The 25,352-nt window shown below is 46.2% G+C and overlaps 1 protein-coding gene and 1 pseudogene across 1 annotated transcript in view; both read left to right on the plus strand.

Moving 5' to 3' along the window:
* The window catches only part of SPEF2 (sperm flagellar 2), an 853,267-nt gene that overhangs the window by 63,603 nt on the left and 764,312 nt on the right, over nucleotides 1-25,352 (plus strand). The gene's annotated exons all lie outside the window — the stretch shown is intronic.
* Nucleotides 23,468-23,587, plus strand: LOC134951917 (5S ribosomal RNA; annotated as a pseudogene).

A 25,352-nucleotide genomic window follows, 5' to 3' on the forward strand; every position in this document is an offset into this window, starting at 1 on the left:
GGTCCCTACACAGGACACTGGTGGTGGCTCCACTGTCAATCAGGAATGGGACACTTGTTCCATTTATGCCTAGATTGACCATTGGGGGTTCCTTCCAGTGACCAGTGAGCTGCATGAAAGTCGGGACACTCTCCTCCGGGCCCCGTCAGCGGGGCTGTCCCTGCCAGTCAATTTGGAACCTTGAGGCGTCTCTGGGAGTATTGTTAGTGGGGACAGGTTCAGTCAATGGTTGTTTAGTTTTATTAAAGGGGTAAGGACAGTCCCTAGCCCAATGTCCATCTTTTCCACAATTAAAGCAGGATGTGTGTCGTCTGTTTGGAGGTGCAGGGGGACCCCTATTCTGTGGGATGTCCCGATGGGGGCAAGGGTTCCTGTGTTGCCCCCGGGGGTTCTGAAAACTGTGGGTCGGTACGTTTTGAGTAATCTTTTTAATGTCAAAGCAGCCTGCTGCTTCCTTCTCATATAAGTGTTTACTAAATACCTCAATATTGTCTGAGGTCCAACTAGAAACACTTTGTTTTACAGTTAATGTCACGGACGGCAACAAGTTGTTTATAAATGTAGAAATGAGTAAGTTGTCGGTATTAACTAGGGTGAGACCTGCCTCCTCTGACCAACACTTTTTAAATCTCTTCCAGAATTCAGTCACATTCTCACTAGGTTTCTGTTTGCAAGCTACTGCTACTGGGAGAGACGAGCGGGTTTTAAACACTGCGTCCATATGTTCACTCAGTTCATCCCACATTTTCTTTATGCCGTCCTGTGTATTGAGGGGGTAATTAGTGGCAGTCTGATTAGCCGTTGCTATAGGGGCACTGATTGTGGGCACCTTACTCCAATCCCACCCGTTGTAATGATCTATGACCCCGTCTATGATGAGTCTCATGTCTTCCTGTGTGAAACTGCGCCCATTACAAGCCTTTTTTAAGTAAGCGATGCAGCCCTTGGGTGCTACCGTAGGTTTGGGACAGTTCTTAATAATTCTGTCTAAATCTTCAACCTCAATAGGTTTTTTTAATAGTTGATCACCCACTGTCATGAAAGGCATGTGTGTCTCCGTTCCCTGTGCACCGCCGTCCGCCCCTGAAATGAGTCTACCGGACCGGGTATGTCCAGGACTAGTGATTTCATTAGTGACAATTGTGGAGTCCGCTGACTGACGAGTGGTTGCAGAGGCGGAGCGAGGGGGTGAGAGTGAGATGGAGATGGATGATGACTGAGGTGGCGGGGGTGTAGGGGCAGATGGCGGGGCTGGAATAACTGCAGAGCACAGGGCTAAGATGTCCTCGTCTGTTAAAGATGGGTAAAGGCGGTTGTAGGGTGGGGGACAGATGTTGTTAGTTAACTTTTGAAATCTGTCTTTTTCTTTTGCATGAAGTTGGGACTGAGTGTTGGATCTGTTCTTAGTCCTGACCTTTCTTGGTTTATCCTGCCAATGAGGGGCTATGGTAAGCCACTGCTCTCCCCCCGCCCGCATATATGTCATATCCCATTGAGGATCGTGGTCATACCACGGCCAAGCTTCCTTGTCCTCAAGACATAAGCCCTTCACCATATCCATATAAAATGGCAAGTTTGACCCGTCTCTGGGAAAGGGATCGGGACTTTTCATGGCTTCTGTCCAGCCAGCTAGGTTGTCTAGCCAGGGATTAACAAGGTAGTAATTTGTAGGGGAGACACGAGCAACATATTCCTTGCAGGTCTCTCCCGGGAGGGGAGGGGGGTATTCAGTCTCTTTACTCTGGTCTGATCCCATATTACCAACAAGTAACTAACGTATTTTAAGGTGAAGCAACAACAATCCTATCACAAAAACATAGACTGTTCCGAACACACTGTCATATAATGCGCGTACACTTACCACCCGCGCAATATATTTCTAAAAGAATTCACAAATAACAGGGAAGGGGAACAATAGTCTATGTATGCATTCAGCTGATCTGATCATAGATCATTGGTAACATGTGGGAGTGCATATTCCCTACACAAACTACCGGGAACAGAAAACAACAACAGTACAACAATATGTGACACCAAATGTACGTACACTTACCACCCGTACAATTAATGTCCCTATGACTGTACACAATATCAGTTTGTCATGACAAAAAAATAGTAGGTGATCATATCGAGGAAGCACTATTACGGACCCCCGGTCCTCTATAGGTATCCTTGATACCTGTTATTGGCGCCTAAATTTTCCTTTTCTTATGCTATGAGTACTATCGAGTCCTTGACTCAGATATTACCATACGTGTTCCCAGAACACGCTACGGGTTCAGATCCAGTAGATGGTCGCAATCCCTTAGTGAGCAAGACAGACAACAAAATTCTCTATCTTACCGGTCAGGGGACGATCGTCTGGATCCCGGCTCCGAGCCCCCAGATTGTTAGGATCTTGCCTTTTAACCCCCTCGATGTGATGACCTCTTAGGTACCCGTGAGAGCAACTCTTAACACAAAGAATAAACACGCAGCTGTTGGTTAAGAATCACTCTGTTTATTATAGGAATTACGGCTTACTATGTAGATAAGACACATGGGTGTATACAATACGTGCAAGAACATAATTGGTTAAGGAAGTTAACTTACGACACTACATGCAGGATATCATACAGCGGAAACATGAAATGCACGAGGGCACCACGAGCTCTATGTCCTTATAAGGACTTCCGTACACGGACAGGGGTACGTGTCGAAACTAAGGCACAGTTAGTACATAGTTTCAGTGTGTGGCGTGGGAGTAGCTTCATATGGTTATAAATTTTATATGGGAACCTTGAGACGTCTTTGTCTCTGTAGCAATAACAGTGAGTAAAGAACATGGACCCTTTAACCCTTCAGGGTCTTCACCTGGGGGCAGCGGCCTTTAAGCTTTTTTGCATGGCCGCCGCCTCTACATGGCTTCCGACGCCTTCACCTGGGGGGCCGCCGCCTCACCAAGGCTTCTGGCATCTTCACCTGGGAGGCAGCGGCTTTTAAGCTCTTTTGCATGACTGCCGCCTTCCCAGGGCTTCCAGCGTCTTCACCTGGTGGGCGGCGGCTGTTAAGCTCTTTTGCATAGCACTTGGAGAACCACAAGTGCCAGCATGTCTGGATATAAAGGGCCCGCTGGCACCTGTAGTCCACCTGTAAAGAAAATATTAAAATAAAAACACCACACCGTCTTTAAAAAAAAGTTTATTAGTCAGGGTCTTCACCTGGAAGCGGCGGCATTTAAGCTCGTTTGCATGGCCGCCGCCTCTCAAGGGCTTCCGTCGTCTTCACCTGGTGGGCCGCCGCCTCCCCAGGGCTTCCGTCGTCTTTCTCCGGCATCTTCACATGGGAGGCAGCGGCCTTTAAGCTCTTTTGCATAGCTGCCGCCTTCCCAGGGCTTCCAGCGTCTTTACCTGGTGGGCAGTGGCTGTTAAGCTTTTTTGCATAGCACTTGGAGAACCACAAGTGCCAGCATGTCTGGACATAAAGGGCCCACTGGCACCTGTAGTCCACCTGTAAAGAAAATATTAAAATAAAAACAGTAGTCCGTCTTTAAAAAAAGTTTATTAGTCAGGGTCTTCACCTGGGGGCGGCGGCCTTTAAGCTTTTTTGCATGGCCGCCGCCTCCCCAGGGCTTCCGACGCCTTCACCTGGGGGGTCTGCCACCTCCCCAGGGCTTCCGGCGTTTTCGCCTGGGGTACCGCCACCTCCCCAGGGCTTCCGACGTCTTCACCTGGGAGGCAGTGGCCTTTAAGCTCTTTTGCATATCTGCCGCCTTCCCAGGGCTTCCAGCGTCTTCACCTGATGGGCGGCGGCTGTTAAGCTCTTTTGCATAGCACTTGGAGAACCACAAGTGCCAGCATCTCCAGACATAAAGGGCCCGCTGGCACCTGTAGTCCACCTGTAAAGAAAATATTAAAATAAAAACACCACACCGTCTTTAAAAAAAAGTTTATTAGTCAGGGTCTTCACCTTGGGGCGGCGGCCTTTAAGCTCGTTTGCATGGCTGCCGCCCATCCAGGACTTCCAGCGTCTTCTTTCTTCAGGAGCTCTTCCGCCGTCGGACTGATGCCGATGCCTCGCGCTGACTTATATAAGTCAGTCGGAGGGGGCGGGGTGATGACGCAGCGAGCTGTAATTGGCTCGTGGTTGCCGTCTTGAATTTCAAAAATTACGCTGAGGCGCCATTTTTGAACTTGGTACCGCTCTGCTGCCAAACTCTGCAGAATGGCAGTGCCACTAATACTCTCACTGTCACCGACGCCCGCACCTCCGTGCACACATACAGTGATGGCAGCGGATCCAGTGACGGATCCACTGGCCAATCACTGTGGCCTCACTGACATGGGCGTGCTTTCATGGGTTGAAAGCACGTCCCTGTATGAAAGCAGCACCTCTAATGGTGCCACTTTCCCATGCATTTCCAATGGACTTTTAATGCCCATGGCTAGGCCCCGCCCACCCCCCGCTCCCACACCCTTCCCCATTCACAATGGGAGGCACCACGATCGTTGCCTCCCAAACACATTTAAACAGGGATAATGATTAGATTAATATAAAGGAGATACTTATGACACAGAATACAGTATGTGTCATAAGTATCTTCTTTATATTATTTTAATGCCTTCCCTGGCTGCACGTCCCTGGTTTGCCCAGACCACCCGCCCACCAACTAACCTTGCCTAACCCAGTCTTCCCATCTGTCACCTCAAATCTGATATTTTGACCTATTTACCCTGCAGGAGAGAAACGCACCTATACGTCAATGGTGAGAGAAGGAAAAAAGAGAGCAAGAAATGAGTGGGGCATGGAGAGCTCACCGGGGGAATGCAGAGGTAAAGGCCCATGCTTAGGGGTGTGGCCTGCTGCCACAGAGGCTTGGCTAACATGGTATAGGGCCCATGATAAATATATATAGTAAATACTGCTAGTGCATGCATGATAATGTACCAGATTAATAACTGCAATGCACTGTAGATAATATGTATAATGTACAATTCAAGTGCACAGTCGGCACCTGATCCATATATGAGGAGGTGGGCCTCCAGGCAGTAGGGCCCACCGGTGGTTTCCCTTGTACCCCTAAGGACCAGTCCAACCCTGAGTGGGAGTGAGGGGGGAGGGAGACAGTCATAACCACCATAGCATTCATTTCTGACGCTAACAGGAATTACAACTGTACAAATGTAGCCATTCTCGTTGTGGCTACATCTTAAGGCGATTGCTTCTTGTTAGGCGCGACCGCACCGCGTATGTCTGGACGTCTAAGACATGTGTGTGCCCCATTCACATGGATGGGGCGGCAAATGCAGCAACTCGACATGGCTAGGCACAGGTGCGCATAGCTGCGTCGAGGGTACACGTTTCCCTCAGATGTAGCCATGATCAGCATGGCTACATCTGTATATAGTATAGAGATGAGCGCCTGAAATTTTTCGGGTTTTGTGTTTTGGTTTTGGGTTCGGTTCCGCGGCCGTGTTTTGGGTTCGAACGCGTTTTGGCAAAACCTCACCGAATTATTTTTGTCGGATTCGGGTGTGTTTTGGATTCGGGTGTTTTTTTCCAAAAACACTAAAAAACAGCTTAAATCATAGAATTTGGGGGTCATTTTGATCCCAAAGTATTATTAACCTCAAAAACCATAATTTACACTCATTTTCAGTCTATTCTGAATACCTCACACCTCACAATATTATTTTTAGTCCTAAAATTTGCACCGAGGTCGCTGTGTGAGTAAGATAAGCGACCCTAGTGGCCGACACAAACACCGGGCCCATCTAGGAGTGGCACTGCAGTGTCACGCAGGATGTCCCTTCCAAAAAACCCTCCCCAAACAGCACATGACGCAAAGAAAAAAAGAGGCGCAATGAGGTAGCTGTGTGAGTAAGATTAGCGACCCTAGTGGCCGACACAAACACCGGGCCCATCTAGGAGTGGCACTGCAGTGTCACGCAGGATGGCCCTTCCAAAAAACCCTCCCCAAACAGCACATGACGCAAAGAAAAAAAGAGGCGCAATGAGGTAGCTGTGTGAGTAAGATTAGCGACCCTAGTGGCCGACACAAACACCGGGCCCATCTAGGAGTGGCACTGCAGTGTCACGCAGGATGGCCCTTCCAAAAAACCCTCCCCAAACAGCACATGACGCAAAGAAAAAAAGAGGCGCAATGAGGTAGCTGACTGTGTGAGTAAGATTAGCGACCCTAGTGGCCGACACAAACACCGGGCCCATCTAGGAGTGGCACTGCAGTGTCACGCAGGATGTCCCTTCCAAAAAACCCTCCCCAAACAGCACATGACGCAAAGAAAAAAAGAGGCGCAATGAGGTAGCTGTGTGAGTAAGATTAGCGACCCAAGTGGCCGACACAAACACCGGGCCCATCTAGGAGTGGCACTGCAGTGTCACGCAGGATGTCCCTTCCAAAAAACCCTCCCCAAACAGCACATGACGCAAAGAAAAAAAGAGGCGCAATGAGGTAGCTGTGTGAGTAAGATTAGCGACCCTAGTGGCCGACACAAACACCGGGCACATCTAGGAGTGGCACTGCAGTGTCACGCAGGATGTCCCTTCCAAAAAACCCTCCCCAAACAGCACATGACGCAAAGAAAAAAAGAGGCGCAATGAGGTAGCTGTGTGAGTAAGATTAGCGACCCTAGTGGCCGACACAAACACCGGGCCCATCTAGGAGTGGCACTGCAGTGTCACGCAGGATGTCCCTTCCAAAAAACCCTCCCCAAACAGCACATGACGCAAAGAAAAAAAGAGGCGCAATGAGGTAGCTGACTGTGTGAGTAAGATTAGCGACCCTAGTGGCCGACACAAACACCGGGCCCATCTAGGAGTGGCACTGCAGTGTCACGCAGGATGTCCCTTCCAAAAAACCCTCCCCAATCAGCACATGATGCAAAGAAAAAGAAAAGAAAAAAGAGGTGCAAGATGGAATTGTCCTTGGGCCCTCCCACCCACCCTTATGTTGTATAAACAAAACAGGACATGCACACTTTAACCAACCCATCATTTCAGTGACAGGGTCTGCCACACGACTGTGACTGATATGACGGGTTGGTTTGGACCCCCCCCAAAAAAGAAGCAATTAATCTCTCCTTGCACAAACTGGCTCTACAGAGGCAAGATGTCCACCTCATCTTCACCCTCCGATATATCACCGTGTACATCCCCCTCCTCACAGATTATCAATTCGTCCCCACTGGAATCCACCATCTCAGCTCCCTGTGTACTTTGTGGAGGCAATTGCTGCTGGTCAATGTCTCCGCGGAGGAATTGATTATAATTCATTTTAATGAACATCATCTTCTCCACATTTTCTGGATGTAACCTCGTACGCCGATTGCTGACAAGGTGAGCGGCGGCACTAAACACTCTTTCGGAGTACACACTTGTGGGAGGGCAACTTAGGTAGAATAAAGCCAGTTTGTGCAAGGGCCTCCAAATTGCCTCTTTTTCCTGCCAGTATAAGTACGGACTGTGTGACGTGCCTACTTGGATGCGGTCACTCATATAATCCTCCACCATTCTATCAATGTTGAGAGAATCATATGCAGTGACAGTAGACGACATGTCCGTAATCGTTGTCAGGTCCTTCAGTCCGGACCAGATGTCAGCATCAGCAGTCGCTCCAGACTGCCCTGCATCACCGCCAGCGGGTGGGCTCGGAATTCTGAGCCTTTTCCTCGCACCCCCAGTTGTGGGAGAATGTGAAGGAGGAGATGTTGACAGGTCGCGTTCCGCTTGACTTGACAATTTTGTCACCAGCAGGTCTTTCAACCCCAGCAGACCTGTGTCTGCCGGAAAGAGAGATCCAAGGTAGGCTTTAAATCTAGGATCGAGCACGGTGGCCAAAATGTAGTGCTCTGATTTCAACAGATTGACCACCCGTGAATCCTTGTTAAGCGAATTAAGGGCTCCATCCACAAGTCCCACATGCCTAGCGGAATCGCTCCCTTTTAGCTCCTTCTTCAATGCCTCCAGCTTCTTCTGCAAAAGCCTGATGAGGGGAATGACCTGACTCAGGCTGGCAGTGTCTGAACTGACTTCACGTGTGGCAAGTTCAAAGGGCATCAGAACCTTGCACAACGTTGAAATCATTCTCCACTGCACTTGAGACAGGTGCATTCCATCTCCTATATCGTGCTCAATTGTATAGGCTTGAATGGCCTTTTGCTGCTCCTCCAACCTCTGAAGCATATAGAGGGTTGAATTCCACCTCGTTACCACTTCTTGCTTCAGATGATGGCAGGGCAGGTTCAGTAGTTTTTGGTGGTGCTCCAGTCTTCAGTACGTGGTGCCTGTACGCCGAAAGTGTCCCGCAATTTTTCTGGCCACCGACAGCATCTCTTGCACGCCCCTGTCGTTTTTTTAAAAATTCTGCACCACCAAATTCAAGGTATGTGCAAAACATGGGACGTGCTGGAATTTGCCCATATTTAATGCACACACAATATTGCTGGCGTTGTCCGATGCCACAAATCCACAGGAGAGTCCAATTGGGGTAAGCCATTCCGCGATGATCTTCCTCAGTTGCCGTAAGAGGTTTTCAGCTGTGTGCGTATTCTGGAAAGCGGTGATACAAAGCGTAGCCTGCCTAGGAAAGAGTTGGCGTTTGCGAGATGCTGCTACTGGTGCCGCCGCTGCTGTTCTTGCGGCGGGAGTCCATACATCTACCCAGTGGGCTGTCACAGTCATATAGTCCTGACCCTGCCCTGCTCCACTTGTCCACATGTCCGTGGTTAAGTGGACATTGGGTACAACTGCATTTTTTAGGAGACTGGTGAGTCTTTTTCTGACGTCCGTGTACATTCTCGGTATCGCCTGCCTAGAGAAGTGGAACCTAGATGGTATTTGGTAACGGGGGCACACTGCCTCAATAAATTGTCTAGTTCCCTGTGAACTAACGGCGGATACCGGACGCACGTCTAACACCAACATAGTTGTCAAGGACTCAGTTATCCGCTTTGCAGTAGGATGACTGCTGTGATATTTCATCTTCCTCGCAAAGGACTGTTGAACAGTCAATTGCTTACTGGAAGTAGTACAAGTGGGCTTACGACTTCCCCTCTGGGATGACCATCGACTCCCAGCGGCAACAACAGCAGCGCCAGCAGCAGTAGGCGTTACACGCAAGGATGCATCGGAGGAATCCCAGGCAGGAGAGGACTCGTCAGACTTGCCAGTGACATGGCCTGCAGGACTATTGGCATTCCTGGGGAAGGAGGAAATTGACACTGAGGGAGTTGGTGGGGTGGTTTGCGTGAGCTTGGTTACAAGAGGAAGGGATTTACTGGTCAGTGGACTGCTTCCGCTGTCACCCAAAGTTTTTGAACTTGTCACTGACTTATTATGAATGCGCTGCAGGTGACGTATAAGGGAGGATGTTCCGAGGTGGTTAACGTCCTTACCCCTACTTATTACAGCTTGACAAAGGGAACACACGGCTTGACACCTGTTGTCCGCATTTCTGGTGAAATACCTCCACACCGAAGAGCTGATTTTTTTGGTATTTTCACCTGGCATGTCAACGGCCATATTCCTCCCACGGACAACAGGTGTCTCCCCGGGTGCCTGACTTAAACAAACCACCTCACCATCAGAATCCTCCTGGTCAATTTCCTCCCCAGCGCCAGCAACACCCATATCCTCCTCATCCTGGTGTACTTCAACACTGACATCTTCAATCTGACTATCAGGAACTGGACTGCGGGTGCTCCTTCCAGCACTTGCAGGGGGCGTGCAAATGGTGGAAGGCGCATGCTCTTCACGTCCAGTGTTGGGAAGGTCAGGCATCGCAACCGACACAATTGGACTCTCCTTGTGGATTTGGGATTTCAAAGAACGCACAGTTCTTTGCGGTGCTTTTGCCAGCTTGAGTCTTTTCAGTTTTCTAGCGAGAGGCTGAGTGCTTCCATCCTCATGTGAAGCTGAACCACTAGCCATGAACATAGGCCAGGGCCTCAGCCGTTCCTTGCCACTCCGTGTGGTAAATGGCATATTGGCAAGTTTACGCTTCTCCTCCGACAATTTTATTTTAGGTTTTGGAGTCCTTTTTTTACTGATATTTGGTGTTTTGGTTTTGACATGCTCTGTACTATGCCATTGGGCATCGGCCTTGGCAGACGACGTTGCTGGCATTTCATCGTCTCGGCCATGACTAGTGGCAGCAGCTTCAGCACGAGGTGGAAGTGGATCTTGATCTTTCCCTAATTTTGGAACCTCAACATTTTTGTTCTCCATATTTTAATAGGCACAACTAAAAGGCACCTCAGGTAAACAATGGAGATGGATGGATTGGATACTAGTATACAATTATGGACGGGCTGCCGAGTGCCGACACAGAGGTAGCCACAGCCGTGAACTACCGCACTGTACTGTGTCTGCTGCTAATATATAGACTGGTTGATAAAGAGATAGTATACTCGTAACTAGTATGTATGTATAAAGAAAGAAAAAAAAACCACGGTTAGGTGGTATATACAATTATGGACGGGCTGCCGAGTGCCGACACAGAGGTAGCCACAGCCGTGAACTACCGCACTGTACTGTGTCTGCTGCTAATATATAGACTGGTTGATAAAGAGATAGTATACTCGTAACTAGTATGTATGTATAAAGAAAAAAAAAAAAACCACGGTTAGGTGGTATATACAATTATGGACGGGCTGCCGAGTGCCGACACAGAGGTAGCCACAGCCGTGAACTACCGCACTGTACTGTGTCTGCTGCTAATATATAGACTGGTTGATAAAGAGATAGTATACTCGTAACTAGTATGTATGTATAAAGAAAGAAAAAAAAACCACGGTTAGGTGGTATATACAATTATGGACGGGCTGCCGAGTGCCGACACAGAGGTAGCCACAGCCGTGAACTACCGCACTGTACTGTGTCTGCTGCTAATATATAGACTGGTTGATAAAGAGATAGTATACTCGTAACTAGTATGTATGTATAAAGAAAGAAAAAAAAACCACGGTTAGGTGGTATATACAATTATGGACGGGCTGCCGAGTGCCGACACAGAGGTAGCCACAGCCGTGAACTACCGCACTGTACTGTGTCTGCTGCTAATATATAGACTGGTTGATAAAGAGATAGTATACTCGTAACTAGTATGTATGTATAAAGAAAGAAAAAAAAACCACGGTTAGGTGGTATATACAATTATGGACGGGCTGCCGAGTGCCGACACAGAGGTAGCCACAGCCGTGAACTACCGCACTGTACTGTGTCTGCTGCTAATATATAGACTGGTTGATAAAGAGATAGTATACTCGTAACTAGTATGTATGTATAAAGAAAGAAAAAAAAACCACGGTTAGGTGGTATATACAATTATGGACGGGCTGCCGAGTGCCGACACAGAGGTAGCCACAGCCGTGAACTACCGCACTGTACTGTGTCTGCTGCTAATATATAGACTGGTTGATAAAGAGATAGTATACTCGTAACTAGTATGTATGTATAAAGAAAGAAAAAAAAACCACGGTTAGGTCACTGGTATATACAATTATGGACGGGCTGCCGAGTGCCGACACAGAGGTAGCCACAGCCGTGAACTACCGCACTGTACTGTGTCTGCTGCTAATATATAGACTGGTTGATAAAGAGATAGTATACTCGTAACTAGTATGTATGTATAAAGAAAGAAAAAAAAACCACGGTTAGGTGGTATATACAATTATGGACGGGCTGCCGAGTGCCGACACAGAGGTAGCCACAGCCGTGAACTACCGCACTGTACTGTGTCTGCTGCTAATATATAGACTGGTTGATAAAGAGATAGTATACTCGTAACTAGTATGTATGTATAAAGAATGAAAAAAAAACCACGGTTAGGTGGTATATACAATTATGGACGGGCTGCCGAGTGCCGACACAGAGGTAGCCACAGCCGTGAACTACCGCACTGTACTGTGTCTGCTGCTAATATATAGACTGGTTGATAAAGAGATAGTATACTCGTAACTAGTATGTATGTATAAAGAAAGAAAAAAAAACCACGGTTAGGTCACTGGTATATACAATTATGGACGGGCTGCCGAGTGCCGACACAGAGGTAGCCACAGCCGTGAACTACCGCACTGTACTGTGTCTGCTGCTAATATAGACTGGTTGATAAAGAGATAGTATACTACTAATATTATATACTGGTGGTCAGGTCACTGGTCACTAGTCACACTGGCAGTGGCACTCCTGCAGCAAAAGTGTGCACTGTTTAATTTTAATATAATATTATGTACTCCTGGCTCCTGCTATAACCTATAACTGGCACTGCAGTAGTGCTCCCCAGTCTCCCCCACAATTATAAGCTGTGTGAGCTGAGCAGTCAGACAGATATATAATATATATATAGATGATGCAGCACACTGGCCTGAGCCTGAGCAGTGCACACAGATATGGTATGTATGTGACTGAGTCACTGTGTGCTGTGTATCGCTTTTTTCAGGCAGAGAACGGATTATAAATAAAAGTGGTGGTCACTGGTCACTATCAGCAAAACTCTGCACTGTACACTACTGAGTACTCCTAATGCTCCCCAAAATTAGTAAATCAAGTGTCTAAACGGAGAGGACGCCAGCCACGTCCTCTCCCTATCAATCTCAATGCACGTGTGAAAATGGCGGCGACGCGCGGCTCCTTATATAGAATCCGAGTCTCGCGATAGAATCCGAGCCTCGCGAGAATCCGACAGCGTCATGATGACGTTCGGGCGCGCTCGGGTTAACCGAGCAAGGCGGGAAGATCCGAGTCGCTCGGACCCGTGAAAAAAAACATGAAGTTCTGGCGGGTTCGGATTCAGAGAAACCGAACCCGCTCATCTCTAATATAGTATTGGATAAAAACAAAAGTAATGATTAAAGCACAATTTCATTCTCTTACATCTCTACATATTAATAAAAATGGATCAGCGTGCAACACTAGCACACTGGGATTTAGGCAGGCAGAGAGAGTAAAGCACCCTTTATATATCTCCAATGGCCCATTTGCAGCCGCTTGTGGATGTTAAGTAATGGCACTGTCCCAGTAGGTGTGAGATTTTATTTTTATCCAATACTATGCTATCCCCAAGGTCATAAGTCATATTTCTCTAACGTCCTAAGTGGATGCTGGGGACTCCGTCAGGACCATGGGGTTTAGCGGCTCCGCAGGAGACAGGGCACAATAATAAAAGCTTTAGGATCAGGTGGTGTGCACTGGCTCCTCCCCCCATGACCCTCCTCCAAGCCTCTGTTAGATTTTTGTGCCCGGCCGAGAAGGGTGCAATCTAGGTGGCTCTCCTGAGCTGCTTAGAATAAAAGTTTAAGTTAGGTTTTTTATTTTCAGTGAGTCCTGCTGGCAACAGGCTCACTGCTACGAGGGACTTAGGGGAGAGAAGTAAACTCACCTGCGTGCAGGATGGATTTGCTTCTTAGGCTACTGGACACCATTAGCTCCAGAGGGAGTCGGAACACTGGTCTCACCCTGGGGTTCGTCCCGGAGCCGTGCCGCCGACCCCCCTTGCAGATGCCGAAGTTGAAGAGGTCCAGAGGTCCAGAAACAGGCGGCAGAAGACTTTCAGTCTTCATAAGGTAGCGCACAGCACTGCAGCTGTGCGCCATTGTTGTCAGCACACTTCATACCAGCGGTCACTGAGGGTGCAGGGCGCTGGGGGGGGCGCCCTGGGCAGCAATGTATTATACCTTTTTTATGGCTAAAATACATCACATATAGCCCTTGAGGCTATATGGATGTATTTAACCCCTGCCAGATCTCACAAACTCCGGGAGAAGAGCCCGCCGTTTTAGGGGGCGGGGCCTATTCTCCTCAGCACACGGCGCCATTTTCCTGCTCAGCTCTGCTGTGAGGAAGGCTCCCAGGCTCTCCCCTGCACTGCACTACAGAAACAGGGTTAAAACAGAGAGGGGGGGCACTTATTTGGCGATATGATTACATATGTGAAAATGCTATAAGGGAAAACACTTGTATAAGGGGTTGTCCCTGTATAATTATAGCGTTTTTGGTGTGTGCTGGCAAACTCTCCCTCTGTCTCCCCAAAGGGCTAGTGGGGTCCTGTCCTCTATCAGAGCATTCCCTGTGTGTGTGCTGTGTGTCGGTACGTGTGTGTCGACATGTAGGAGGACGATGTTGGTGAGGAGGCGGAGCAAATTGCCTGTATTGGTGATGTCACTCTCTAGGGAGTCGACACCGGAATGGATGGCTTATTTAGGAATTACGTGATACTGTCAACACGATGCAAGGTCGGTTGACGACATGAGACGGCCGGCAAACAAATTAGTACCTGTCCAGGCGTCTCAGACACCGTCAGGGGCTTGTAAAAATGCCCATTTACCTCAGTTGGTCGACACAGACACAGACACGGACACTGACTTCAGTGTCGACGGTGAAGAAACAAACGTATTTTCCTTTAGGGCCACGCGTTACATGTTAAGGGCAATGAAGGAGGTGTTACATATTTCTGATACTACAAGTACCACAAATAAGGGTATTATGTAGGGTGGGAATAATCTACTTGTAGTTTTTCCTGAATCAGATAAATTAAAGTGTGTGATGATACGTGGGTTTCCTCCGATAGAAAATTATTGGAGGTATACCCTTTCCCGCCAGAAGTGAGGGCGAGTTGGGAAACACACCTTAGGGTGGATAAGGCGCTCACACGCTTATAAAAACAAGTGGCGTTACCGTCTCCAGATACGGCCGCCCTCAAAGAGCCAGCTGATAGGAAGCTGAAAAATATCCTAAAAAGTATATACACACATACTGGTGTTATACTACGACCAGCAATCGCCTCAGCCTGGATGTGCAGCGCTGGGGGGGCTTGGTCGGATTTCCTGACTGAAAATATTGATACCCTTGACAGGAACAATATTTTATTGACTATAGAGCATTTTAAGGATGCATTTCTATATATGCGAGATGCGCAGAGGGATATTTGCATTCTGGCATCAAGAGTAGATGTGATGTCCATATCTGCCAGACGATGTTTATAGACACGACAGTGGTCAGGTGATGCAGATTCCAGACGGCACATGGAAGTATTGCCGTATAAAGGGGCGGTCCATCGGACCTGGTGGCCATGGCAACAGCTGGAAAATCCACTTTTGTTACCCCAAGTCACATCTCAGCAGAAAAGGACACAGTCTTTTCAGTCTCAGTCCATTCGTACCCATAAAGGCAGGCGGGCAAAAGGCCAGTCATATCTGCCCAGGGTTAGAGGAAAGGGAAGAAGACTGCAGCAGGCAGCCCATTCCCAGGAACAGAAGTCCTCCACAGCTTCTGCCAAGTCCGCAGCATGACGCTGGGGCCATACAAGTGGACTCAGGTGCGGTGGGGGGTCATCTCAAGAGTTTCAGCACGCAGTGGGCTCACTCGCAAGTGGACTCCTGGATCCTACACGTAGTATCCCAAGTGTACATTGGAAATTCGAGACGTCTTCCCCTCACAAGTTCCTGAAGTCTGCTTTACCAACGTCTCCCTCCGACAGGGAGGCAGTATTGGAAAAAAATTCACAGGCTGTATTCCCAGCAGGTGATAATCAAAGTACCCCTCCTACAACAAGGGAAGGGGTATTATTCCACACTATATTGTGGTACTGAAGCCAAACGGCTCGGTGAGATCTAAAAGATTTGAACAATTACATACAAGTGTTCAAATCAAGATGGAGTCACTCAGAGCAGTGATAGCGAACCAGGACGATATGGTGTCACTGGATATCAGGGACGCTTACCTACATGTCCAAATTTTGCCCTTCTCACCAAGGGTATCTCAGGTTCGTGGTACAGAACTGTCACTATCAGTTCAGACGCTGCCGTTTGGATTGTCCACGGCACCCCGGGTCTTTACCATGGTAATGGCCGAAATGATGATTCTTCCTAAAAGAAATATGGACGCTTTCCTGATAAGGGCAAGGTCCAGAGAACAGTTGGCGGTCGGAGTAGCACTATCTCAAGTAGTTCTACGACAGCACGAGTGGATTCTAAATATTCCAAAATCGCAGCTTTTTCCGACGACACGTCTAATGTTCCTAGGAATGATTCTGGACACAGTCCAGAAAAGGATGTTTTCTCCCGGAAAAGAAGACCAGGGAGTTATCCGAGCTAGTCAGGAACCTCCTAAAACCAGGAAAAGTATCAGTGCATCATTGCACAAGGGTCCTGTGAAAAATGGTGGTTTCTTACAAAGCGATCCCATTCGGTAGATTTCACGCAAGAACCTTTCAGTGGAATCTGCTGGGAAAATGGTCCGGATCGCATCTTCAGATGCATCAGCGGATAACCCTGTCTCCAAGGACAAGGGTGTTTTCTTCTGCGGTGGCTGCAGAGTGCTCATCTATGAAAGGGCCGCAGATTCGACATTCAGGACTGGGTCCTGGTGACCACGGATGACAGCCTGAGTGGCTGGGGAGCAGTCACACAAGGAAAAAATTTCCAGGGAGTGTGATCAAGTCTGGAGACTTCTCTCCACATAAATATACTGGAGCTAAGGGCAATTTACAAGGCTCTAAGCTTAGCAAGACCTCTGCTTCAAGGTCAGCCGGTATTGATCCAGTGGGACAACATCACGGCAGTCGCCCACGTAAACAGACAGGGCGGCACATGAAGCAGGAGGGAAATGGCAGAAACTGCAAGGATTCTTCGCTGGGCGAAAAATCATGTGATAACACTCTCAGCAGTGTTAATTCCGGGAGTGGAAAACTGGGAAGCAAACTTCCTCAGCAGGCATAACCTCCACCCGGGAGAGTGGGGACTTCAGCGGGAAGTCTTCCACATGATTGTAAACCGTTGGGAAAAACCAAAGGTGGACATGATGGCGTCCCGCCTGAACAAAAAACTAGACAAATATTGCGCCAGGTCAAGGGACCCTCAGGCAATAGCGGTGGACGCTCTGGTAACACTGTGGGTGTACCAGTCAGGGTATGTGTTCCCTCCTATGCATCTCATACCAAAAGTACTGAGAATCATAAGAAGGAGATGAGTAAGAACGATACTCGTGGTTCCGGATGGGTCAAGAAGGACTTGGTACCCGGAACTTCAAGAGATGCTCACGGAAGAACCGTGGCCTCTACCTTTAAGAAAGGACCTGCTCCAGCAGGGGCCTTGTCTGTTCCAAGACTTACCGCGGCTGCGTTTGACGGCATGGCAGTTGAACGCCGGATCCTGAAAGGGCATTCCAGATGAAGTCATCCCTACCCTGGTCGAAGCCAGGAAGGATGTAACCGCAAAACATTTTCACCGCATTTGGCGAAAATATGTTGCGTGGTGTGAGGCCAAGAAGGTCCCTACAGAGGAATTCCAACTGGGTCGTTTCCTACATTTCCTGAAAACAGGACTGTCTATGGGCCTAAAATTAGGGTCCATTAAGGTTCAAATTTCGACCCTGTCAAATTTCTTCCAGAAAGAACTGGCTTCAGTGCCTGAAGTTCAGACGTTTGTAAAAGGGGTACTGCATATACAGCCTCCTTTTGTGCCCCCAGTGGCACCTTGGGATCTCAATGTTGTTTTGAGTTTCCTAAAGTCACATTGGTTTGATCCACTCACCACTGTGGAATTAAAATATTTCACATGGAAGGTGAAGATTCTATTAGCCCTGGCTTCAGCCAGGCGTGTGTCAGAATGGGCGGCTTTATCATATAAAAGCCCTTACTTAATTTTTCATTCTGACAGGGCAGAATTGAGGACTCGTCCTCAATTTCTCCTTAAGGTGTTTTCTGTTTTTCACATGAACCAACCTATTGTGGTACCTGCGGCTACTAGGGACTTGGAGGACTCCAAGTTACTTGACGTTGTCAGGGCCCTGAAAATATATGTTTCCAGGACGACTGGAGTCAGAAAATCTGACTCGCTGTTTAGCCTGTATGCACCCAACAAGATGGGTGTTCCTGCTTCTAAGCAGACGATTGCTCGCTGGATTTGTAGTACAATTCAGCTTGCACATTCTGTGGCAGGCTTGCCACAGCCAAAATCAGTAAAAGCCCATTCCACAAGGAAGTGGGCTCATCTTGGGCGGCTGCCCGAGGGGTCTCGGCTTTACAACTTTGCCGAGCTGCTACTTGGTCAGGGGCACACCCTGACTGAGGAGGACCTGGAGTTCTCTCATTCGGTGCTGCAGAGTCATCCGCAATCTCCCGCCCGTTTGGGAGCTTTGGTATAATCCCCATGGTCCTGACGGAGTCCCCAGCATCCACTTAGGACGTTAGAGAAAATAAGAATTTACTTACCGATAATTCTATTTCTCGTAGTCCGTAGTGGATGCTGGGCGCCCATCCCAAGTGCGGATTGTCTGCAATACTTGTACATAGTTATTGTTACAAAAATCGGGTTATTCTTGTTGTGAGCCATCTTTTCAGAGGCTCCTTCGTTGTTATCATACTGTTAACTGGGTTCAGATCACAGGTTGTACGGTGTGATTGGTGTGGCTGGTATGAGTCTTACCCGGGATTCAATATCCTTCCTTATTATGCACGCTCGTCCGGGCACAGTATCCTAACTGAGGCTTGGAGGAGGGTCATGGGGGGAGGAGCCAGTGCACACCACCTGATCCTAAAGCTTTTATTATTGTGCCCTGTCTCCTGCGGAGCCGCTAAACCCCATGGTCCTGACGGAGTCCCCAGCATCCACTACGGACTACGAGAAATAGAATTATCGGTAAGTAAATTCTTATTATTATAATAGTCATGCTAAACGTCTGCCGACGATTCAAAATAAGCTGCTCTTATCTTTGTCCAGTCACTAACCTTCTACCAGTGTGCTATGCCGTGCCAGGCCTCTGAAAGCATATGCAAGAGACAGCAACAGCATAGCCCTGACATAGGCAGTTTCCATTATGACATCACAGCATGACCTCACACACCCCACCAGACCGGCTAAGACTGGTTATTTCTGGTTTGAGGCCCTTGTCTTTTACATGACTGACCTAAGGGAAATGTGATTTCACTTATTATTTAAAATTATTACATGAGAAAATTTTTATTACTGCCATTTGCCGGCAGTTTTGCTCACTTAGTGGCATCTGATATTGTGATGTATATTTTATATTTTACAAATAGAGCCTGATTCAGGTTGGATCGCAATCGTAATAAGCGATCCAACGGTAAAAATTGCTAAGAGGATGCGGGATCCTGCGCAGTGCCCGTCCTGCGCATGCGCCTGCATTTTCTACAGCACCCTGCAGAATATGCGATTGCTTCTGCCTGTCTATGAGGCAGAGACGGTCGCGGGGGTGGGGGGTGGAGGCAACGCTCCATTTCAAAGACGGGGACGGAGCATTGCGGGGACGAGACTTCAAAACAGGGGCGGCAACGGAGAAACAGGGGGCGTAGTCGGGGCAGCTGCATGACATCACACGTAGCCGATGCTATCACAAAAATGGCTGCGGGTCTCATGCGGGCGCCTAACATGTGGGGCATACTAGCCCTGTGCTGGGCGTCCCCCCACATGTCAGAGAATCTGATCATAAATGTGCTAAATTTAGTACATCTAGGATCAGGTCTGAATCACCCCCAGGGAACAAAAAAAGGCCCAAATTATGTGATTTTAGTTTTGTTTGTCAAGTTTTGAAAACAAAAAAACAAAACCAGTCACGGCAGTTTGGCAAAAACCAAATACAAAGCCGGATGACGAATCAGGGCTAATTCCAAATCCAGCAAAAATGGTCCTGTGCACATCTCTAGTAATATTCTAATATCACATTGAGTTTGGTAGCATTGTATGCCTAGGGATGTGCTGATATGAGACTTTCCCTTTAACTCCTGTTTGGGTTATTCAGAGTTTAATAAATTATTCCTGTAGTTTAGCTGGTCATTCAAAACTTGGGATCAGTGCTACCATATGGTCCCTACTGGTCTGCACATGTGCACTGATGTTGCTTGCTAACTGGTAGCTGCATTAGAAGTTGTTGCATTCCACAGGAGGAGGTAGCTGCATATATCCAGTTTTGCGTTCCACATGGCACAGTTCAGGAACACCAGTGCCACATTTTACACATGGTACCCTGAGGTTACCAGCAGAGAGGTGCATCTCTGCCTGACCGATTACGTGACTTTAGTGTTGAACAGTGTAATGTTTTTTTGTTGCGCTTTGACCTTTGGGACCTTGCGTTAATATTGTTGCTATAGGATGTGATACCATTACCAGGCAGGCCATGTGGTCCAAATTTAACTACTGTACATGTAGTTTGCTGTCTTTTTGCATATTATTCTGTTGGTATAAACATACTTGCCTACGCTCCCTCATTCTGCAGGAGACTCCCTGAAATAGAAGCAATCTCCCTAACTCCCTGAATAGTCCAGCAATCTCACTGATTGCACCTTAACCCCTGATGGGGGGTAAGGTAGAGAATAGAATAACAGTCGGTAAGAGTAATTCTAGAAAGGCACTTGTAAATAATGGTAAGTTACCATTAAAGTAAAAGGGCAAAGGAAATATTAACATAAAATGTATGCTTGCGAACGCAAGAAGCCTATCAGGTAAAATGGGGGAATTGGAATGGCATGTATAAAAAAATCAGTATGATATTATAGGTATTACGGAAACATGGTGGGACAACTCTCACGACTGGGTTACTAATTTGGAGGGATATTCACTTTTCAGGAGGGACAGGGCTACCAAAAGGGGAGGAAGGGTATGTCTCTATGTAAAACCATCTCTAAAACCAAACTTAATATATATTATTTATGAGAGGACTGGTGATAATGTGGAATCACTATGGGTTGAGATCACTAGTGGGGGCACTGAAATAAGAAACTAGTCATTGGCACGTGCTACAAGCAACCAGATATTAGCATACGTGATGAGGAACTACTCTCACAGCAAATTAAAAAAGCTGCGGGAATGGGGGACATCCTAGTGTTAGGTGATTTTTAACTATCCGGGTATAAACTGGAGTAACGATTCATGTGTAAAAATTAGGAGCATCAGGTTTCTAAACACATTAAAGGATCAATACTTGTCTCAATTAGTCGAGGACCCAACCAGAGGTAATAATATTCTGGACCACGTTATTACCAATAATGTGGACATTATATCAAACGTTACAGTTGGGGAGACCTTGGGAAACAGTGATCCCTATATGATCTGTCGAAGTCAGAAAATATTACAAAACACACATTACATACAAACACCACATAGGTGGCCTCCGTGTGCTTGCGTGTTCGGCTATGCATGCACATATTCGCAAATTGCGTATGGTCACTCCCGCTGTCCTGCGCGGTTTGAGCGTGGTATGAGTAATTACAGTGGAGTTTGTACTCATGGAAAAGCCACAAAGACATATCATAAATCTAATATATATATTGTATAAATCCCAGACTGTCTGCTTTTTCTTCTAAATAGCATGAAGATCAGTCACACATAAATTAAAACTCCCAGAGACTAAAATACAATGGCCTTATTTACACTTAGCTTTTAAATTCTATGAAGAAGGCAAACACCTTTGTTTACTAGGATAGCCTAGTTTCTATTTAAAACAATGAGTACTGGATTGTCATTGTCTCACCTGAAGACAAAAACAAACAAAGAGACAATACCCAGGAACCTAAGCTGTTAGAAAATCAATTAACAATAGCTAACCAAAACACAAAACCAGACATTTAGAAATCTAAGATATTAACATTCATAGTCTAACCTCATGGAGATGTGTGTGTGTGTGTGTGTGTGTGTGTGTGTGTGTGTGTGTGTGTGTGTGTGTGTGTGTTTGTATATATACATATATATATAAATGAGTGAGAAAAAGGAAGCTGAGCAGCGCCAATTAGTGATAACAATTTGTACTAGTATATGGACCAGAAATACTAAAAACCCTCCTCAAAAGGACACTCCCTTTAATATATTTAGGGCGTCAGCTTACGTCTTAAGTAAAAAACACTGGTAAGGTGTTTTAAAGTAATCTCAGAAATGGTAAATAAGATGCTTTAGAGCGACCAATGCTGTCAATAAATATTAAAGTGGGAGGTTCTAATAAAAAAATTATTTACTCACAATAAAATTTGCACCAATAAAAGATATAACATAAAAACACAAAAAATACTAAAAAATACAAAAACAAAAAAATCAGAGATAGAAAAAGTGAATACAAAAATAACTCCAACATGTAAAAAATACTGTTAAAAAACGTACATGGTATAGCATACGAGGACTCAATTTAAAAATGATATAATATAGATTAATAAGACCAACTTTAGGTAAGAAATCAATATCTTAACTTAAGAGAAGATAGGTATCCCCAACGCGTTTCGTCCCATCTGGACTTCCTCAAGGGGTAGTGGACAAGTGGGACAGCACAGGTATATATACACACCTTAATGAGGAAGTGATCATTACATCACTTCCTGTCAATTAGGAGCACCAGAAATTAACATACTAAAATACTTTCTAAAAGGAGGTTATAACATGTTCATTCTACTCCTTGTATTGAGCTATGCAGAACCGCTATAGTATGTTTCTGATTTGAGCTACGGGAAGCTTTAAAAAGCTCCCTGAACATTGCTTAGCCGGACTTCCTGTCCGTACAGTGGGTGACATCACGTCCGCCCAACTTCCGGCGTCATGGCTCTGATACCGCGCATGCGCCGGGTGCGGACGTCCCGGACCCACGGCGCATGCGCCCGCAAGTGGCGTCCGGATCTTCACATAATCACTGTCACCGTGTTTTCGTCCATTGCGCATGCGCCGGGTACGGTCGTCCCGATCCCACATCGCATGTGCCCGCGAGCCACATCTAATGTTCAATACAGGGTCAGCATGTATTTCATTAAGTTCTTTTAGTTCTTTTATGTCTGCACCACATCCTCCGGAACTGATTTCATTAATAAAGGGTAGATCTGTAGGTGATCATGTTTATGTCTATTCCTTAATCGCATCAGATGATATTATGGAGTTGACATCCATTTTCCTGGAGCATGCTGCTTGCAGACACTTATTACACATAGTCCCAGTGGCCATCTTTGGTGGGATATTCCTCAATGGGAATCACATAAAAAGAAGAAATGGAGATAGGAGCAGGGTCATACAAAGGTTCCAGATGAATAAATTGCCTTAGATCAAGGGGTTCATTAATTGTAACACGGTCTCGGTGATTTACATGCTGGAATGCTCATGTGGAATGAAATATATAGGAAAAACCAAGAGACCCCTGAAGATCCGTATCCAGGAGCATATAAGGAATATTAAAAACAAAGTACTAGCCCATGCGGTTTCTAAACATTTCCACATGTGCCACAATTCAGAGCCTGAGGAACTGACTTTCAAAGGCATCGAACTTGTCTCACTGGGCGAGAGAGGTGGAGACCTTGGCAACCTCCTATCCAAGAGGGAGATGTACTGGATTTTTGAATTGAACACTCTGCATCCTGATGGCTTCAACGAGGGCTATGAAAAAGCCCAGTTTTTATGACGTAAGCACATTGCACTTTTTACCATCTCACCAGGGTGACCCACTTTACTCTGTCCGCCGTCTCACCTTGCAGACCCCTATATTATACCACTAGTACAGCCATACCACACTGGAAATGCCCAATTCCGCCCGATCTTGGAAGCCAAGCAGTGTTTGGGCCCGGCCAGTACATAGATGGGGAACCATCATGGAAGACCAGGTGCTGTAGGCTGGAATATGGGATGCGAGAGTGTTACAATGTCTTCCCCGTGGGGATTCTGGTGTCTTGGAGGCTATACAAATGAGCTTTGAACATATGCAGTCTCTTAAACTGTCCTAAAGTAACTCACTTCCTGGCATTCTTTATTAAACTTTTACTGCTATTACTCTCTAGCCCCTCTGTTTCTCTTATTTGTGTCCGTCTTCGTTATAAGGGGCACATATTTACTTGTTTATGCAAAAATCTTTTCATATGTATATGTTTAAAAAAAAAAAGTATTTACATATATTTTTGATGAATTTATGATATTTTTTGTATGTATATATGTTTTTGTATACCTTACATCCATATACACCTATTTTCAGCTTATATCTTAGGCTTGTGGGTCTAAGGCTATTTATATACCAGACACCATCTATTTTGAGGGAATATCCTATATGGAAATTATAATTAATAATGATGTAAGGCAATTTATTCATCTGGAACCTTTGTATGACCCTGCTCCTATCTCCATTTCTTCTTTTTATGTGATTCCCATTGAGGAATATCCCACCAAAGATGGCCACTGGGACTATGTGTAATAAGTGTCTGCAAGCAGCATGCTTCAGGAAAATGGATGTCAACTCCATAATATCATCTGATGCGATTAAGGAATAGACATAAACATGATCACCTACAGAACTACCCTTTATTAATGAAATCAGTTCCGGAGGATGTGGTGCAGACATAAAAGAACTAAAAGAACTTAATGAAATACATGCTGACCCTGTATTGAACATTAGATGTGGCTCGCGGGCACATGCGTTGTGGGTTCGGGACGACCGTACCCGGCGCATGCGCAATGGACGAAAACACGGTGACAGTGAAAATGTGAAGATCCGGACGCCACTCGCGGGCGCATGCGCCGTGGGTCCGGGACGTCCGCACCCGGCGCATGCGCGGTAACAGAGCCATGACGCCGGAAGTTGGGCGGACGTGATGTCACCCACTGTCCGGACAGGAAGTCCGGCTAAGCAATGTTCAGGGAGCTTTTTAAAGCTTCCCGTAGCTCAAATCAGAAACCCACTATAGCGGTTCTGCATAGCTCAATACAAGGAGTAGAATGAACATGTTATAACCTTGTTTTAGAAAGTATTTTAGTATGTTAATTTCTGGTGCTCCTAATTGACAGGAAGTGATGTAATGATCACTTCCTCATTAAGGTGTGTATATATACCTGTGCTGTCCCACTTGTCCACTACCCCTTGAGGAAGTCCAGATGGGACGAAACGCGTTGGGTATACCTATCTTCTCTTAAGTTAAGATATTGATTTCTTACCTAAAGTTGGTCTTATTAATCTATATTATATCATTTTTAAATTGAGTCCTCGTATGCTATACCATGTACGTTTTTTAACAGTATTTTTTACATGTTGGAGTTATTTTTGTATTCACTTTTTCTATCTCTGATTATACAATTTTTATTTTTTTTGTATTTTTTAGTATTTTTTGTGGTTTTATGTTATATCTTTTATTGGTGCAAATTTTATTGTGAGTAAATAATTTTTTTATTAGAACCTCCCACTTTAATATTTATTGACACCATTGGTCGCTCTAAAGCATCTTATTTACCATTTCTGAGATTACTTTAAAACACCTTACCAGTGTTTTTTTACTTAAGATGTAAGCTGACGCCCTAAATATATTAAAGGGAGTGTCCTTTTGAGGAGGGTTTTTAGTATTTCTGGTCCATATACTAGTACAAATTGTTATCGCTAATTGGTGCTGCTCAGCTTCC

This window comes from Pseudophryne corroboree, chromosome 1 (genome assembly GCF_028390025.1).
Source record: "Pseudophryne corroboree isolate aPseCor3 chromosome 1, aPseCor3.hap2, whole genome shotgun sequence".
Lineage (NCBI taxonomy): Eukaryota > Metazoa > Chordata > Amphibia > Anura > Myobatrachidae > Pseudophryne > Pseudophryne corroboree.